Raw genomic sequence first — 19,379 nt, 5'->3', positions numbered from 1 at the left:
GGGAGGGAGATGGGAGGGAGCTTCAAAAGGGAGGGGTTATATGTATACCTATGGCTGATTCATGTTGAGGTTTGACAGAAAACAGCAAAATTCTGTACAGCATTTATCCTTCAATAAAAAATTAATTTAAAAAAACACAGATAATACAATCTAACACTGTTGATGAAAGGTACTCTTGGTAAAAATTAACATTTTGGGGGAAATTTCTCTAATAAAAGTCTGTCAAATTTCAAAAAAAAAAAAAAAGTGAGGAATCATAGTAGAGAATCTATTAATGGGCTTCCCTGGTGGCTCAGTGGTAAAGAAAACGCCTGCCAATGCAAGAGAAATGAATTCGATCCCTGATCTGGGGATCCCACGTGCCACTGAGGAGCTAAGCCGCTACGCCGCAGCAGTTGAGCCCATGTGCCCTAGGGCCCTGGAGCCTGTGCTCCACAACAGGGGAAACCCACACGCAGCAACTAGAGAGTAGCCCCTGCTCACCACAACTAGAGAAAAGCTCGCGCCCAGCAGCAAAGACCCAGCACAGCCAAAAATAAATAAACAAAATTATACATATAAAAAAAAAATACACCTACAAACAAGGTTGTCTCAACCACCCCTTGTAAGGTACTGAACTCGGCACATGAAGATGCTGTTTCATCTCTAAGTTGTGTCTGACTGTTGGTGACCCCTTGGACTGCAGTCCACCAGGTTCCCTGTCCGTCACCATCTCCCAGAGTTTGCTCAAACTTAAGTCCATTGAGTCAATGATGCCACCCAACCATCTCATCCTCTGTCATCCCCTTCTCCTCCTGCCTTCAATCTTTCCCAGCATCAGGATGAGGGTCTTTTCCAATATGTCAGCTCTTTGCATCAAATGGCCAAAGTATTGGAGCTTCAGCTTCAGCAGCAGTCCTTCCAATGAATATTCAGGACTGATTTCCTTTAGAAATGAAAGGCTTGATCTCTTTGCTGTCCAAGGGATGCTAGTGTGTGTCAGTGGCTCAGTCGTGTCCAACTCTCTGCAACCCTATGGACTGTAGCCCACCAGGCTCCTCTGTCCATGGAATTCTCCAGGCAAGAATACTGGAGTGGATTGCCATCTCCTTCTCTAGGGGATCTTCTGGACCCAGGCAATGAGCCTAGATCTCCCACATTGCAGGCAGATTACTGTGAGCCACCAGGGAAGCCCTTTGAAGATGCTAAATGCCCTGTAAATGCTCACAGACCCTCTTCACAAGAAGCCTGGGGAAATGTTGATGGCATTTACCCATGTGGCCAGGCATTCCTGTGAAGAAATGCAAGCTGAGAGCAAAGAATGCCCCTGGCCATGAGGAAAGCCCACCTGCTTGAGGGCAGGGGAGTGTTACCCTGCAGGAAGTCTCAAGGCAAATGGCTTTAGCCAGCACCTGACCCTAGCTGCCTCTTTCCTAATCTCCAAAGACAGACCTGGGGGCCAAAAGGTGAATCAAGGGAGGGTTCTCTTAGGTATGCTGTCTCCTTTGCGTGTGTGCCCCTGACTATAGGGTACCCCCAAACCCACAAATTGCCTCTTATAAGACCCCTTTGACCTTAGCCCCGCCTTTTCCATCTCCCTCCTCGACCCCATCCCATCTGTGCAATTATAAACACTCACCCTGTTCCAAACTCCCCTGGACTGACCTGCTTATTTTTGTGGAACCAGGGCCTCCCTATGCAGGTTACTCTCCCCACTTACTCCTAGACCATTGACAGTTTAAGGGGTTTGCTACCTTCTCAGTCTTGAGCCCACACCACCCTTACCATACCCTTGGCCCTCAGAATGGACATTGCAAACCCACACACCATGTCTGAGTCTGAGCTCACCCTGGGGTTTTGCTTTCTTGCACGTGATGCAAAGCAATGATGACAGCCTTATGGCAAAAGCAGGAAGAGCCTGACCATCTTGGTCTCAAACCCCTGCTTCGTTTCTGACCTCGTGAGGGGAATTTCCTCATTCCCCAGAGCTGTTTGGCCCACTCCATCCTGTGTACTGAGCTCCCAGTTAAAGGTTCACTCTGAATCTTTGGGTCACAGGATCAGGTTTCTCACTTAGGCTACCTGGGGAAACAGACTTTCTGGGGCTCAGCAATTTGGTAGATGATCAGTCACCTAGGGAATGGAGGAGTCTTGGCAACTCTGCCAGGGATGAGCTGCCAATTCTAGGGCATGCGTTTGTGAGGGGGAGTGAGAATTCCAAGACTCTTGTTAAGTTGAGCCAGACACACTCCACCCTCCTCTGTTATTGTTAAAAATCATTCATCGGTCTACGTTCCTACCTCTGTGGATCTGCACTAGGATTCTTTTCAATTCTTTTTTTTTTTTTTAATGACAGCACTCTGTCCCTTTACAGTCACCATCCTCAGTGTTTGCTCTCATCTAAGATGACTCTTAAAATCTCAAGGCTGGACCTCAGGGGCTCCAGAACCAACTGTTTACCAGGAATCACATCTGTTTCCAGGATCTGTTCCATCTGCATGTCCTGATATCAACTCACATGTGATCATTCTGGAGTGGAGAGACTCTTTCCCAGCTGTCCCCCTTGCCCTCTGAGGCACGGTTTAGCTTTTAAGTGTTCCCTGTGACATATACCACAGTTCCCTGCACACAGCAAGTGCCAAATAAATGTCTGATCTGATTTGAATCCTCATACTTCTCTGTGTGAGCAAGTTACAATTAAGGGAAGACTGAAAGGATAAGACAGAGAGTGTTCCAGACATGCAACAAACCGACTTCCATAGTGTCACCAGGATTAGCCTTCTAAAAAGCAAGTTTGGTTTGGTCCGGAGGAAGAGAGACTTCCTGATAAGGTAATTATTTTAATACTATTTCCTAGGCACTATTCCAGATTCTGCAGATACCACGGTATATAAAACAGGCAAGAATCGCTGTTCCGATTAAACGTACTTTCCAGGGAGGGAAGGGAAGAAATGATTTTCAAAACAAATTCCAGATCATAAATGTGACAAATGAAATAAGATGGAACAAAGTAAGTAAAATGGTGATGAAATAGAGAGTAAGTAGTGGTTTGGGGGTGAGGGGTTGGGGAGCGGGAAGAGATGCTGTGCTTTATCTTCAGTGGAGAGGAAAGGCCTGGATGACTGGGAGCAGCCATAGAAAATGTGGGAAGAAAAACATTCCAAGGAAAGAAAATAGCAAGTGTAAAGGCTCTGGGGAGGAAGAGAGGATGGTATGTTCCAGGACCACAAAGGAGGCAAGTGTGGCTGTAGCACAGAAGTAGAGAGTGGTAAAAAGGGAGGTCTGAAATGCAGGTGGAGCGAGAACCCAGGCAGTGGAGAAGATAAGGAATCATCCTGAGTTGAAGAGCAAAGAGAAACTGTGGAAAACCATAAACAAAAGTTAGGGGATAACTGGTCTTCCATATGAAGAATGAAATAAAATGGGACTCCCAATTTACACCATAAATGAAAATAAATTTCAAATGGATTAGAGAGGCAATCATAAAAAACATGGTAAAATGATAGCCATAATAATACAAAGTTGCAGTTTGTCAGCACCTTTCTATATACATTTAATTTTAGTTGATTTCCAAAACAGCTGCAATGAGTTAAATACCCTTAAATAATCTTTAGCTGTACAAATGACCAAACTGAAGTAAAGAAGAGTTGACTAAATTGCCTAGCTTTCATTGACGAAGATAGGATGTAAACTTAGTTTGACTGCTGTCCTGAGTTCTTAATCATTATTGGTCTATGTGAGATTTTTATTATAGTTTTGAAGCAAAAGATTTCTGAAGCCGTTGACCCATGAACAATGTGGGAAGTTAGCGGAGCTGACCCACACACAGTCAAAAATTTGAGTATGTATATATATTAAGTGTCAGTCCACTATACCCTTGGTTCCACATCCCCAATTCAACCAACTGTGGATTAAATAATACTGTAGCACCTATTTACTGAAAAATCTGCCTGTAAGTGGATCCACACAGTTCAAACCTGTGACGCTCAAGGGTCAACTGTCCACAAAACCACAAATAATAATACCTTTAAAGGCCGATATGTTTGACTCCATAAATTTACAGAACTTCTTTATAAAAGTTTAAATATATGCATCAGTGTAAGAAGCAACATTTGTAAGGACAACAGTATCGGTTTTATTTATTGCCATATTCTCATTTCTCCACTACTGTGTATGCACATAGTAGGAGCTCAGTAAACACGTACTGCAAGGGTGGATGATGAATGTGGGGAGGTGACAGTAAAGAATCTGCCTGCAATGTGGGAGACCCAGGTTTGATCCCAGGTTGGGAAGTTCAGAGCTTGTACCATAGGATGCTGAGACTGGTTTGGACAGAGCAGAGGGAACAGGGAAAACGACGATGCTCATTGCAGACATAAGCAGGTAGTAGAACAGAAGGAATCTGGTAACTGACAAGATCTAGGGGATTGGGGGCATAGATGAAAACTCTTGGGTTTCTAGATAGATGATGATAATGTTAATGAACTATAAGTGGAGACAGAGAGTGTTTGAAGGGGGCTACATAATGACTTCAGTTTGAGCTTTGAATAGTCATATCTCCATTTCCACAGCTAGTAGTACAATATATACTTATTAGCTTTCTACCTATTGGTTTCATAATTAATCAATAAAATTACATTGAGCTTCCTGGTGAAAGCCATTATGTAATATGATGCCATGGGAAGAGAGGGCAGAGATGTAAACTCTCTGATCATAATAAATTGGAAAACTATGGAGTCTGCACCAAAACATGATTAAATGGATATGATCCGAATCTGTGGGTCCTTCCATGTGAGGGCTTCAAGAAAGGATTTGTTGAAAACTCATAGTTCTCTTCCATCAATAGTTTACATTAACCCCAGTGAATAAGTGTTAGGTTGTATATTAATCACCCACCACCAGGGCTGGATGAAAGAATCTACAGTCAACCAGAATGAAGCCTACCGTAGTAACTGAATAGAGGCTCAGTGAAACAGAGAGCCAGCCGGCAGTTAGTGGGAAAGCAGAACACACAGGGAATAAAACTCTACGTGACAATATTTAAATGAAGGTAAAAATAATTTTCCCACAAACATATTCCCTACTCTCTCCTCTTACTCATTACTCATTAATGACTGGGAAGCCTTTGAAAATGAAATGGTTTTAGTTCAGAGATGCTTGTCAATTACAATTACTCTTACTGTGTTTTTCCTGCATGGGCTTCCATCCTGTGGTGTTTCTCCCTTCATTCTTTTGCAGAACCAGTTGGATTCAGTCACCTTCCATTGTCCCCCGTGACTTTCACTTGCTCATCATCTATATCTTGTTACCCGGGGAAGGGTAAAACCAACAGATTGACTATTTCCTTAGGAAAATATTACATATTCATATCCTTTGGCCCCAGTAGTTTCCCACTGAGCCTTGAAATCCAGCAGCCGTGTGCATGCCGGGCTCCGTCTTAACTGCTTCCAAAGGCAAATGCCCTCTCTCCCTGCCTTGGTGATGCCCACACACTCTGTACTCTGTGATCAGGCTGCGCGGTGTCAGCTACGGTCAGGTCATGCTCTTTTGAAATGTAACAAATTGGTGCCCATATCTAGTGGGAAGTCCCAGGGTGGCTGGAGGTTTCTGTGGAGTGCCGAACCTTGGGGGCACACCATTCCTTATTGGACCATCCATCTCTCTTTCTCCTTTGCCCCTGCAACTGTTCTCCTTCCTGTTCTTCCAGGATCCAGACCCCACCTTTCAAATTTCCCTTGAAATCACTTCCATAAAGCACTTCTGAGGTGACAGATGTCACTGCAGGTAAAAATTAGAACCACATTTTAGGCACCCCGGCTGCACCACAGGTGCCCACCCATCCTGTTCTTCCTCCCAATGCTCCCCCTCCCTATCTCCTGATTTGAACACGCTGTGCAATTCCATTCTCCACTCCCAGCAGAGCCGGAGACCATCCAAGATGTGTTCCAAGACTAATTAATGGGCTCCCGGAGACAAAAGATTATCTACTCGGGGTCTATCTCTTTGCAGCAAAGATAATCAGGCAGTGGCTTTAACATTTGGCTTCTTTTTCTACCAGACAGCCTGTGCAGAGCTGATTAACTGCATCTACAAAGTAGCCACATCAAAGTCATTTAACCAACCCACTGAAACTCCATCTTTGTTTGCTTTAAAAAAAAAAAAAAAATAGACTTCACCACGTGGTTCTGGTTGTAAATTTCATTTTAAGTTCTGTTATGTCCAAATGCATCTCTATGCACCTCTGCACACAGGTCCTTCACTCCCCATCCCCACCCCCACTCTCAGGGCCAACTAAGCATTGGGTTCCATTCAATCTTGCATTCATTCATCCTATAATCACTGAGTATTTAATGTGTCAGGCACTCTGTTTCCCTCTAAAAGCAGTAGAACTACAGTTGAAGAGAGTGGGGCTTAGTGTCTGACTCCAAGTTTCTCTGGAGAAACTAAATGCCATCCTTTATATCTGGGACACAACAATAAGGTAAGGTTTCCACCACAATCGGCTTAGTCTAGAGTCTGGGTTATCTTGCCCCACCCCCAAAATCCTTCAGGCTTTACAAATAGAATGTTAGAGCTAGAAGGGATCTTGTGAAAACATTAGTCACTCAGTCCAACTCTTTGTGACCCCATGGGCAGTACTCCACTCCCCCAGGCTTCTCTGTCCATGGAATTCTCCAGGCAAGAATACTGGAGTGGTTAGCTATTCCCTTCTCCAGAGGATCTTCCCAACCCAGGGATTGAATCCACAGCTCCTGCATTGCCGGTGGATTCTTTACTGTCTGAGCCACTAGGGAAGCCCCAGAAGTGATTCGAGCTCGAGTAATTCATCTTCCTCTTTTCTCCATGGAGGCCCAGAGGCCTCAAGAGGCCACGTGGGTTTCCTCTGGAGTTCTGTTCAGTGAGTCGCCACCATACCCAGCCCTTGGGAAACGTTGCAAGAAGGGGTCATAGAAGAGGCAGCATGGGGAACGGGGTCTGCAACCTTGCCTTGATGGCAAAGACCAGAATTCAAGTCCCAGTAATGCCACTTGTTCACCATTTAAGCATCGTCAGGGTAACTGATCCCTGTCTACCTCACCATGCTCATCTCTAAAAATGGGACAACACTCACCTCAGTGAATTACAGTAAGTCCTCCACATACAAATGAGTTTTGTTCAGCGTGCGAGTTCCTAAGTCCAATTAGTTTGTTAAGTCCAACAAAGTCAGCTTAAGTGCCCAAATAACACAATTGGCAATATAGTTCTGTACTGTGATGGGTTATAATACTTTTCACACAAATTATACATAAACAGAATTTTAATCTTACAGTATAGTACCTTGAAAATGACAGTAGAACAGCACAACAGGTGGCATACAGGGGCGGGCATAGAGTGAACAGGCAAGAAGAGTTACTGAAGAGGGAGAGGAGGTGGGAGATGGCAGAGCTGAAGGATCGTCAGCAACAGGAGACAGCATCTGCTGGAACCAGATGCACAGACGCACACTTGCATCTTTCAAAGTTCGCACCTTGAAGGTTCATATATAGGGAAGCCCTATATGGGACCTACTCTATATTGAATAGCATTAATGAACATGCCTGACTTCTTTTCCTCCTAACGTGTCGTTTTGCTGTTGTTCCCTCAGAAACCTGTCTGTCCCTTTACCCTGGAAAGAAAAGGTGCCCGTTTATCCCCATCGAGACTTTGTAATGGCTCTATTCCCTTCCCCGGCCCGGTCCTACACAGGCACTCACACTGACACGCGTGCGCTCACACACAACGACTCCTTGCCGGGGGCACGCTCCAGCAGCCTGCTCTCCGGCATTCACAGTGGTGGCAGCCGCCCGTCCCATGAGGGGCTCTCCGTTAACCCCAAGGCCTGGCTAAGGTTTCCAACCACCACCTGCCACATCGCACCCTCGCTGTTGGCTCCCGCAGGCCTGAGAGAGGGTACAATGCCAAACGCTGCACCGGAGACGCTTCCTGTCTGGCTTTAATTAATTTCTTTGTTTCCTTGAAAAGACATCTTTAGTTGTCTAATCCGCACTGTGTTTTGGCTGCAGCACAAACGTCTAATTCAGCTGCAGAAAGCGGTTCACTTCTAATTTAGCGACAGAGAGCTGAGAAACAGCCCCCTTCTCCTAGGATCTGAGGCAGAAGCAGAATGGTGGGGGGCGTTGGTACTTCTGAACCTACCAGGCAGCATTCAGAAGGATTACAGATTCTCCATTTCTGGGCACTTGACTCATTTCGGAATATTTGGAAAATAAACTACCAGAGTACAATAATAAAATATTCCCTCTTCAGTCCAGGATCACTCATCTGATTTATGTGGGTGTGTTTTAGATTAAACAATGCTGGTAATAACAAGAAAGGAAACTTCAATGTGTTATGGAAGATGGATCTAAGGGCCACTGCTGCTGCTGCTGCTAAGTCGCTTCGGTCATGTCCGACTCTGTGCGACCCCATAGACGGCAGCTCACCAGACTCCTCCGTCCCTGGGATTCTCCAGGCGAGAATACTGGAGTGGGTTGCCATTTCCTTCTCCAACGCATGCATGCATGCTAAGTTGCTCCAGTGGTGTCCGACTCTGTGCAACCCCATGGACGGCAGCCCACCAGGGTACTCTGTCCACAGGAGTCTCTAGGCAAGAATACTGGAGTGGGTTGCCATTTCCTTCTTCAAAGGGCCACTAGGGGGATCTTATCCACAGCTATAGAAATTCAGTAGAAGGCTTGAGCCCTCTCAGTGCTAACTACAGAAAGTGTTAGTCGCTCCATCATGTCAGACTCTTTGTGACCCCATGTACTCTTGCCTGCCAGGCTCCTCTGTCCATGGCATTCTCCAGGCAAGAATACTGGAGTAGGTTGCCATTCCCTTCTCCAGGGGATCTTCCTGACCCAAGAATCGAACCCAGGTCTTCCTGGATTGCAGGCAGATTTTTTACAGACTGAGCCATCAGGGAAGCCCTAAATACAGAAAGACCAGCTCTATAGATGCAGCAGTCCTCTGGCAAGCATTCAATTGATGTCTGTTAAATGAATGAATGAATAGAAATGGAATTGCCACATGACACCATTTTCATCCCACTAATGTATATTCTCTTGATCCCACTTTATGACTCTTCTCAAAAACCTGAGTTAAAGTACTGGTCTCTATAACTCAGACCTCTATTTCCCAACTGAATAACAGCTCATACCTAATTCCCTCTCAAACTTGCCAGCAGCCCTTTGCCTTGATGGTCTCTCTCTGCAGGGCTCAGCAGCAATGGAGGTGGGGAGTCTGGTCTTTTCTTCTCCTCACCTGAATTCACTTCTCTTGCTTTACCTCTATTGGCTACTTCAGGCCACTCCAGGGTCTGGGGAGAGTGAAAGCATAGGAACGGAAGGTGAAAATAAAAGAAGTAAAAGACCTCTACCCTAGCTGTTCAGTCTCTCTGCCACTGCAGACAACCGAATTGTGTCTCTTTGAGGGGGAGAATCAGTGGGACCTTCAGAGGTGCCCAAAGGGGACATGCACCCTACACTGGAGTCAACCTCTGGCCCCGACCTCAGTTCTTGCCCCCAGGTGCTACCCCGCAACTCCACACAGGCTGAGTGAGGGCCCCCATGGGCAGGTCTCCAGGGCTGGGTTCTTTCTTCTGCTTTATGTTTTGGTTTTTTGGCCGAGAGGCATGTGGGATCATAGCTCCCCGACCTGGGAATGAACCCATACTCTCTGCATTGGAAGGTGAAGTCTTAACCACTGAACAGCCAGGGAATCCTGGGTTCTTTCTAAATGGTGCTCTTGGGTGCCTGTGACCTCCTCTCATCCCCACATCCTCTGTCCCACCCAGAAGTGCAAGCACAGTCTCTCTCCTCACCTGCTCTCCCATATAGCTCCTTGTAGCCTCCCAGCTTCTGGTTGTCAAGGTTAGGATCAGGTCTGGTCTTTGGGGGTGATGTCAGTTCCTCCCACGACCTCTCACTTCATTCACCCCCAACCCCAGTGATTGTGCTGAGGTGGGTAGCAACACATCAGCCTTCAGCCTCGATGGGAAGGGCCAGCCCACCCTGGCCATGGACCTTCCCAATTGCTACTCTTGACTTCTTCCCTCCCTGAGACTGGGGGCGGAGGTGGTTTAACAGCCCCTGCAGCACACACGACAAGGATAAGACACGAGCCCAAGCACCTTATCCTCCTGAAGGCGTGGCTACCGCTGCTTTCCATGGCAAAGTCACTGGCTGTGAGTATGTCCAACATTCTAATGGTACAGAGAGAAGAAAAAGTGGTTCTGTTCTGTCTGCTTCTCTGCAACCAGTCTGGGGACTGCCACAGATATGAACTCATCAAACCTGATCCACCAGCCCCTCTCCTGCTGGCCAGCATGCTGGTTCCAGCCTCTCATTTAGACACACAAAATGTGTGCTAAGTCACTTCGGTCATGTCTGACTCTGCAGTACCATGGACTGTAGCCTGCCAGGCTCCTCTGTCCATGGGATTTTCCAGGCAAGAATACTGGAGTGGGTTGTCATTTCTTTCTCCAGGGGATCTTCCCGACCCAGGGATCAAACCTGTGTCTCTTATGTCTCCTGGATTGGTAGGCAGGTTCTTTACCACTAGCACCTCCTGGGAAGCCCCCAGACACACAAAGGGTAACACCTTAAAAATTTGACTTTTTTCTTCCCAAGTGGATAGGGAGCTACTTGGGAAGCCAAACTGAGGGGATGGATTCTTCCTCTTCAGCTAAGGGAGTGGGTAAGTGACCAATCATCCCCATTGGGGATTTGAATCTCCAGCTGCTAACCCAAAGATGGGAGGGACAATTTAAGGTCAGATACTCTGGAAAAAACAAGGGTGCACAATGTCCCAAACATTTCTGCAACATCCTCCTTGTTGGTCTCGAGGTCTCCATGCTCCCTTGTTCCCTGATGGTCCTTCAGCCCCTCAGCCAATCTCTGGGTCCTCTAGATACTCCCAAGACAGAGGCCGCTCCCCTTGATTGCCACCAAGAGTCCCCTTGGACACAGTGGGAATCCATTCCTCACTTCACTCTTTCTGCCTGTGAGCTTTAAAGGAATTGAAACTAAAACCGGTTACATTTATTTTGAAAACATCCAGAGAATTTCAGAGTCTCTCAGCTCTAGGGATTCACGGAGTCATTCACATTCCCTGTCTTGAAGCATTTGCTCTAGTCTTCTGTAGTTTGGTGAAATGATGGTACCTCACCCAGCCTGAGCTCTTTGGTTACATGCACAATGGTCTTTTCAGTCAAGTGTTGATTTACTTTTAAGCCACTGTCTAGATCAGGTGCAAACAACCCCCATCTACTTTTCACAGAATCAGAGAAGTCAGGATGGAGAAAACTTCAGCGATGGTCTAGCCCAACACCCCCATTTTATAAATGAAGCAAAACCTTCTTCTTGGGAAAAGTACGGGAATTCTCTAGGAAGACTTAGCCTTTGTTCCAAAGTTAGTCATGCCTTAAACCAGGATTAAAAACTAATTTCCTTTTCTCCACACTATGGGGTGTGTCTCAAACTTAATTAGATTATTTTTTTCCTACAAATCCTAAGGTTATACAATCCTTCCTTTCCTATCCCACACCCGAGCCACACTGGGGTTAGTCCCCCAGGCTGCTGACCCTCTTCCAGGAACACCTGCCCCATTTTCTCACCTAACTATTCCTTCTTGAAAGGGTTCAGAACATGCTGCCCCAAAATGTGTCACTTTGGCATGCTGATTATTTTGAGTTAAGGACACTTGAAAGGGACTTCCCTGGTGGTCCATGGTTAAGACTTTGCGTTCCAGTGCAGGGGGTGTGGGTTTGATCCCTGGTTGAGGAGCTTAGATCCCATATGTCTTGAAGCTAAGAAATCAAAACATGAAACAGAAGCAATACTGTAACAAGTTCTATAAAATACTTTTAAAATGGTCCACATTAAAAAAAAAAAGACACTTGAAAAACTGCAAATGCAAAGAAGGCACCCTGACCTTCCTTTTTCTTCCAAAAAATAGGAGCTTAAATTCCAGTGTGAATAATGTTCTCACTACCAGGAGAAAGAAACATTCTCGCCATCAGAGACAGAGAGTAGATGCCTAGAGAAATGGGACAAGCAGACTTTGTTAAAACATCTATCTTCCTTTAGCTCACCCATATGTTTTGGTTACTTCTATACTATGGCAAAAATGGCTATCCTTTGTTCAACTTGCTATAGTAACACTTAGGCCTAGTCATTTCTTTGAGTCTTCACTTTTCTTCTGGCTCCATATAAATAAAACTTATATGTGTTTCCCCTGTTAATTGTTTTATGTTAGTCCTCCCTAGGAAGACAGTGGAAATTTTAACCTGCCTTCCATGATCATCCTGCCCAAGGCTGATACCACCTGCAGGAAACCCTCGCTGATTCCCTAGGATAGGTTCAATAATTCCACAGTGCTGTGCTTAGATGCTCAGTCGTGTCCTGCTTAGATGCTCAGTTTTGTCCCACTCTTTGCAGCCCCATGGACTGCAATCCACCAGGCTCGTCTGTCCATGGGAATTCTCCAGGCAAGAATACTGGAGTGGGTTGCCATGCCTGCCTTCAGGGGATCTTCCCATCCCAGGGATAGAGGCCAGGTCTCCTGCATTGCAGGTGGATTCTTTACCGTCTAAGCCACCAGAGAATCCTTTCCTCCATGAGGGCATGTGTCAGCCTCTGTGACATGTGATTATTTTCTCCTCCCTCTAGTGACACTGTGCTGTTCTTGTTATTTAGTCACTAAGTCCTGTCTGATTCTTTGCAACCCCTGTGAGCTGCAGCACACCAAGCTTCCCTGTCCTTCCCTATCTCCTGGAGTTTGCTCAAACTCATGTCCACTGAGTTGGTGATGCCATCCCACCATCTCCTCCTCTCTTGCCCTCTTCTCCTTCTGTCTTCGATCTTTCCCAGCATCAGGGTCTTTTCTAATGAGTCAGCTCTTACCATCAAGTGGCCAAATTATTGGAGCTTCAATTTCAGCATCAGTCCTTACAATGCATATTCGAGGAAAATTTCCTTTAGGACTGACTGATTTGATCTCCTTGCAGTCTAAGGGACTCTCAAGAGTCTTCTCCAGCACCACAATTCAAAAGCATCAATTTTTCAGCGTGACACTGAGAATTAGTATCAATCAAGGTGGAAGAAATGGTTTAACATTTAAACTCCATGAAGATAAATATTATTATCTGTTTTATTTGGTCTGAATCCCCAACATTTAAAACAATACCTGGTATATAGTGGGCTCTCAATAAATTTTTTTAAATTAATGAGTGAATTAATGAACAAAATGTCTGGGCGGAGTCTCAGATAGGAGCTAAAATGACCAGAGAGAAGAGCGAGGTCCCTTACACTGGCTATCAGAGCAGCTCTTCCCCAAGGAGGTGAGGAAAAGACCAGAAAACGTGAGGTTCTAGGATTGTGGAATTGCCTTCAATCTAACCCTCAGAAACCCTCTCCAAAATTGCAAACATGCACATTTCCCAACACAGCTATGAAGACAGGAGACGAGATAGAAAGATGCTGCCTTTGTGGCTACATATGAATTCCAGATGTTTGTTGGAGCAGCCTGGCCTATGAGTGATGGATAAGGTCAGTTTGACCTCTTTTTCCGTGCCCTGCAGAGGCCCAAAGTCTGCCAAATTCTTTCCTTTATTCTCATGACCACTGTTGGCTTCAGCCCATGCCACTGCACTCAACCATATCATTTAACTATTTAAACATCAACAACAAAAACAAATACGCTCTCTAGTTTTTAATAGAATAGATTTCATTTAAGCATTTGTGGTGTGGGGGGTGCTTACAGGGTTTCTAGGGAAAAGGGAGAAGAGAGATATGGAACGTCTGCCAGCCACTTAGTTTTCAGTCCTTCCATATCATTGAATTCTCATTAAATTTTCTTTTTCTCTCTTCCTCTCTCTTAAATGCACACACAGAGGAAACAAAAGAAAACCCCTCTATGTCTGTTTAAATTCTGGTTACATTTTATCCCTGATGGCTTACTGAGGATCACCTGCCTTAAAAGGTTTTGTGAGGCAGGACCAAGATGGTGGAGCATGAGGATGGTAAGCTCACCTCCCCTCAGAACTTAACAAAACTACAACCATATACACAACAACTCTTGACAAAATACACTTGAAGACTAGCAGGCTGGCTTCTCCTAATAACAAGGCTGTAAAGAAAGATCCATGTGGAGTCGGTCGAGAGGGAGAAGTGATCTTGCTGGGACTCATGTCCCTAGTGGGAGATCCAAAAGAAAAGGAGGATGTCACAGGCTCCGGGAAACTTGCTGAGAAGCAAGGGGCTCAAGCTGTGTATTAGGCATCCCAGTACTGGGGTCTCACACGGGGAAGATAAGCCCCCTTGTTATTGTTGTTTAGTCACTCAGCTGTGTCTGATTCTTTGTGACCCCACGCCAGACTTCCCCGTCCATCAACTCCCAGAGTTTGCTCAGACTCCTATCCATTGAGTCGATGATGCCATCCAACCACCTCATCCTCTGTCACCCTCTTCTCCTCCTGCCCTCAATCTTTTCCAGCATTAGGGTCTTTTCCAAAGAGTCAGCTCTTCGCATCAGGTGACAAACATACTGGAGCTTCAGCTTCAGCATCAGTCTTTCCAGTGAATATTCAGGGGTGATTTCCTTTAGGATGGACTTGTCTTATCTCCTTGCAGTCCAAGGGACTCTCAAGAGTCTTAAGAACAACAATAAGACAGGGGCTTATCTTCCCCACGTGGGACCCCAGTACTGGGTGGCCCAGTACACAGCTTGAACCCTTTACTCCTCAGCAAGGTTCCCTGAGCCTGTGACATTCCCCTTTTCTTCTGGCTCTCCCACTACGAATGTGAGTCCCAATGAGATCACTCCTCCAGCACACCCTTAACCTGTTTGAAAACCAGGGGAGCTACTGGAGTGCTGTGAGAAACCTAGACCACTCTTGAAGAGCAAGAGTGCGGGCTCGCTTGCTCCAGGGCACAGCACAGAGGCAGCAGATGGAGAAGCGCTAATCCTCTGGCCAGTTTGCCAGGCCCGCCCTAGGGCACCCGCACCCACCCTGCCTCCTGCTCCAGCCCCTCTTGCTCCCGCGAGGCTCCCACTGAGGCAGAGGCCACGGGTGCCCAGGAGAACATACGTTTAGACAGAAGGAACCACCTCGGTCCAGGCCCACCCTTGACCAGGGTGGGGGCAGCTGTCCCCAGCACACATCAGGAGGGAGCAGGGCAGCTCCAGGGCTGAGCCCACCGTTGCTGGCGCACTTTGTGAGCGTACTTGGGAGGGAGTGAAACCAGCTTACGAGTGTGACTCCAGTTCCTCAGACCTTGACCCAGTCTCTAGCCAAGGCATGCTCACAGAGGGCAATGTGAAGAGAAGAGAAGCACAGCCCCAAGCTCACAAGAGACTTCCGTCCTTCCCGGGAGAAGCCTTATTACCTCAGGGCTCCTGCTCCAGCCAGTCAGGCCCCATCCCTGCCCCCAGTAGTCAGGGTGGTGACGGCCGTGGAGCCTAGGAGAAGCCCAGGCACACCCCAGCTCAGGTCTAGCGCCTCCAACTCCAGCCCCACCTCCCACCAAGGTTGTGGCTGTGAGTGCGCCTCAGGAGAAAATACAGCCAGCGTTCTCCTGAGAACCAGCTCCCCCACCAACGCCTCCGGGCATAAGCGGGTTGCATTGCGGTTCTCCCATGCTAGGACACCCCTTCAAGAACGGGACGGATAACTGTTTCACCCAGTTTTCTAGAGACAGAGAAAGGTAAACAAAAACTTTGCTTTTGCTGTTCTTGTGCCTAAAATGTTCCCCTGCCACCTTCACAGGACTGACTCTTTCTCATCCATCAGCTCCAGTTCTGATGTGGTGAGAGGTCAGAACCTCTAGCTCTGAGAGGTCAGTGTCCTAGATGGTCCTCATCGAGTCCTCACCTCATTCTGGCCTCTGTCAGTCATGCTCTATCCTGTTTCTCTGTTCACATTCTCATTGTTGCCAATAAGAAAAAGTTATTAATTTCATATATATAAGTTGTCTGTCTCCCACTGGAAAGTGAACTACACAAGGGCAGGGCCTGTCTCTCCACAGTCTATTTCTAGCACGTAGGAAAGTTCCTGGTATGTAATAGGAATTTCACAATTTTTTTTTTTAAGTGCGTGCATACTCAGTCATGTCTGACTCTGTGCGACACTATGGACTGTAGTCTGCCTGACTCCTCCGTCTATGGGATTTTCCAGGCAAGAACACTGGAGCGGGTTGCCATTTCCTGCTCCAGGGAATCTTTCCAACCCAGGCACTGAACCAGCGTATCCTGCATTGGCAGGCGGATTCTTTTATCACTGAGCCACCTGGGAATGGGTGAAAATAAGTGGACATGATCTAGACATTTTACCAGTGTGACGTTTCCCTTTTTCCTTAATGAATTCAGAACAGTGGGATATTACTGGACCTGCTATGCTATAATTTTCCTTTGGGTCACCAAAGACCTGTTTTCTCATATAAAGTACATTATTTTAATATCCTACTTGATCCAGTCTTGGTCTGGGAAGCTTCTGTGTTGGGGATTAGCCACCAGGGAAGCCCAGTCTTCTCTTTACACCTTTAAAAAAATCCAAGATGACAACTGTGTCTATTAATACTTTCTGTTTACTCTGGCACTAAAGCCTTTCAAGATTTCCAGACATGGATAAAGTCATGGTCTTTCCTTCCTGAAACCCAGTGAGTTTTACTGAAACAAGCTGTGCTTGTCTGATATGCTCCCTAGGACAATTTTTACCACTTCCAGCAGTGAAAATCAGAGCTCTTCTATTGGATCAAGGGTTCGATTACATTTCCTTTACAGTTGTAAAATTTGTAAAATGTAAAGGAAATGTAAATGAGCCCTTGATATTCCAATAGAATAGCTCTGATTTCCTCTGCTGGAAGTGGTAAAAATTGTCCTATTCTGTCCTAGGGAGCATGTCAGATAAGCATGACTGAGCACCTGGGCACACACGCATATACAATGGACTATTCGAGTTCTGTTCCTGCTACTCTATTAATATGCTAGTATCTGATGCCATGAAAAAATGTATGAGACTCACATAAAAGTTCATATTATTTCAAATAAACTTGTCTCACCCAAGTGAGAGAACTTTAAAGTGAGCTTAGATCAGACTACAATTGTACAAGAAAAATGAATACATTGGGACCAAAAGTTCCTCAGGTAAAACTTACTTTCTTAGATGAGTTCCAAATCATCGAGAATGAGATGTCTTTTATTTTTATTTGTTTTTAAAGAAATCCAAGGACAGAAGAAAGAATTGTTTTATTCTAGACTTGGAAGAGCTACATGAGCTTCAAAAGGGAGATCAAATAAAAAATACTTGAAAGCACACTAAAGGTTGCAAACCAAGAACTTTAACCCTAAAAAAGCAAAAGCAAATTTCTGTGAGTGGAATACCAAGTTAATACTTCTTTTCTCTTGGAAAATATAAAGGCTTCCAGGGTGCCATTTGATCTGAACTTATGGTAAGTCCTGAAGCAGCAAGAAAGAAAAGCCTGTTATAATTATTATTCAGAGAAAATAAGAGTTAGGTGGGCTCTGTTGGGAACCGTATAATGGCTTGCATCGCAATGAAGTGGGTTAGCAAGTCTCTGATTGAAGAGATATTTTATGCTATATCTAGTCATCATTTATTCATTGTATTTTTAGTCCCAGTGATATGACATGTACGATCTAGGACCTGTAGGAAGGATCCTGTAAAAAATAAAAAGATTTTGCTCCCTAGGACAAAATCATCATAGAAGAAACCCATGCACCACTGGGTAGCAAAAGAATTTATAAACAGAAGAGTAATATAGAAACCTGAGGAAAAGAGCAATGTGCTGTACTACCACATAGGAATAAGATGACTCTTTTATACTGAACTACCCAAAGTAAATTTCAGGAAATTGTTCCTGAAAGGAAAATCAGGATGTTTTTACCAAAAGGGGAAATAGATGCCAGACATAGAAAAACAATAGCAGCCCCTGAGCTCTGCTCATCTGACTGGAACCCCCACCCGCCCAAATGGCTGGTCCCTTAGAATTGGGACGGACACTCTGGGTGTCCCTCAGTCATTGACAAGGATGTAGCAATGAGTTTCAACTTCTTCTTTTCATGGAAGCTTTCAAATATTAGAATCGTGGGCAGCAATCTCAGGAGGAGTGAAAGCTCAAAACAACACTAAGCAAGTCAGTAATAATGACAACACCATCACTACTAGAATGTAAGCATGTGTCACAGTGCTTATAAAACAATCCACTTCTTACAGGGTCACAAGGGTTTAGGAGTCTATCCACCCTGTCTTTTCTACTCTTGGGGTGGCATTTTGGGTGTTTTAGTAAACATCCATTGGTGTCTTTCTTCTTTTGCCTCCTGCCAGCAGAGAGCTGAACCCTGCTCTCTATTGTATCCTGCTCAGCTCAGGGTTCCATTTGAAAGATTTATTGTCACATCATACACACTCATTAGCAACAAAAATGCACTTTATACCTTGACCCTGATGACAGCAAAACCATATAAAAAACCATTGGCTTAAAAAAAATGCACAAGGTGAAAGTTGTGAGTTGTTTTATTTGGGGTAAAATGAGGACTATACCTCAGGAGACAGCATTTCAGATAGCTCTGAGAAACTGCTTCAAAGAAGTAGGGGGGAAGGTCAGTATATATGTGGTTTTGGTGAAGAGGGAGTACATGCAATCAAACACATATTTTTTTGCAGAAGGTTTCTGCTAGTCACAAGGAGCAAATATCACCGTGAAGGATTCTGGGGCTTTTCTGATATGAGGAGATATAAGAATTGGGCTCATAACATCAGCTCCTGAAAATATCTAACTGTCTGAAGACCTATTCTGCCAGTTTTTCCCAGAGCACAGAGTACCTCATTTCTGCTCTCAACCACAAACTCTTTTCAGGGGGTGTTGAAAATCAGCAGCTGCAGAAGCACATCATTTAATCTTTGTAGAGGTGGATGGCAAGTGCCAATTTGTAGTTGACAACCATTTTCAATCTATAGCCCAATACAGCACATTTCAAACTGCTATCTCCTGCAGGATGTCAATAGGTGTGATGCTAAATGGGAGAAGAGGGGTTTTACTGGTCAAATAAGTTTGAGAAATACTGTATCAAACACAATTAAACCAATGTCTATCCTGCAGAGCCTTTGATATGCCAGTGTACGTACAAATCTCCAAGGTGCAATTATCCATGTCTACCAAAGTTATCTGACCACAAAATCCTTTAATTTAAAAAAATATCTTAAGATCAATGTACTAGGGAGTATACTTTGGCCTCTTCACTCTTTCCAGTGTCAATGCTATCATGATGCTCTGGCCTCTGATCAAATATCCCTCTTCCTTCATCTTTCTCAGCTCCTTTTCCACACTCATGGTATTGTCTTCCTGGTATCCCATGCTCTA

Source organism: Dama dama, chromosome 21, assembly GCF_033118175.1.
Source record: "Dama dama isolate Ldn47 chromosome 21, ASM3311817v1, whole genome shotgun sequence".
In the NCBI taxonomy this organism is placed as follows: Eukaryota; Metazoa; Chordata; class Mammalia; order Artiodactyla; family Cervidae; genus Dama; species Dama dama.
The sequence above is the reverse complement of the archived record's forward strand: the minus strand, read 5'-3'. Positions refer to the sequence as shown.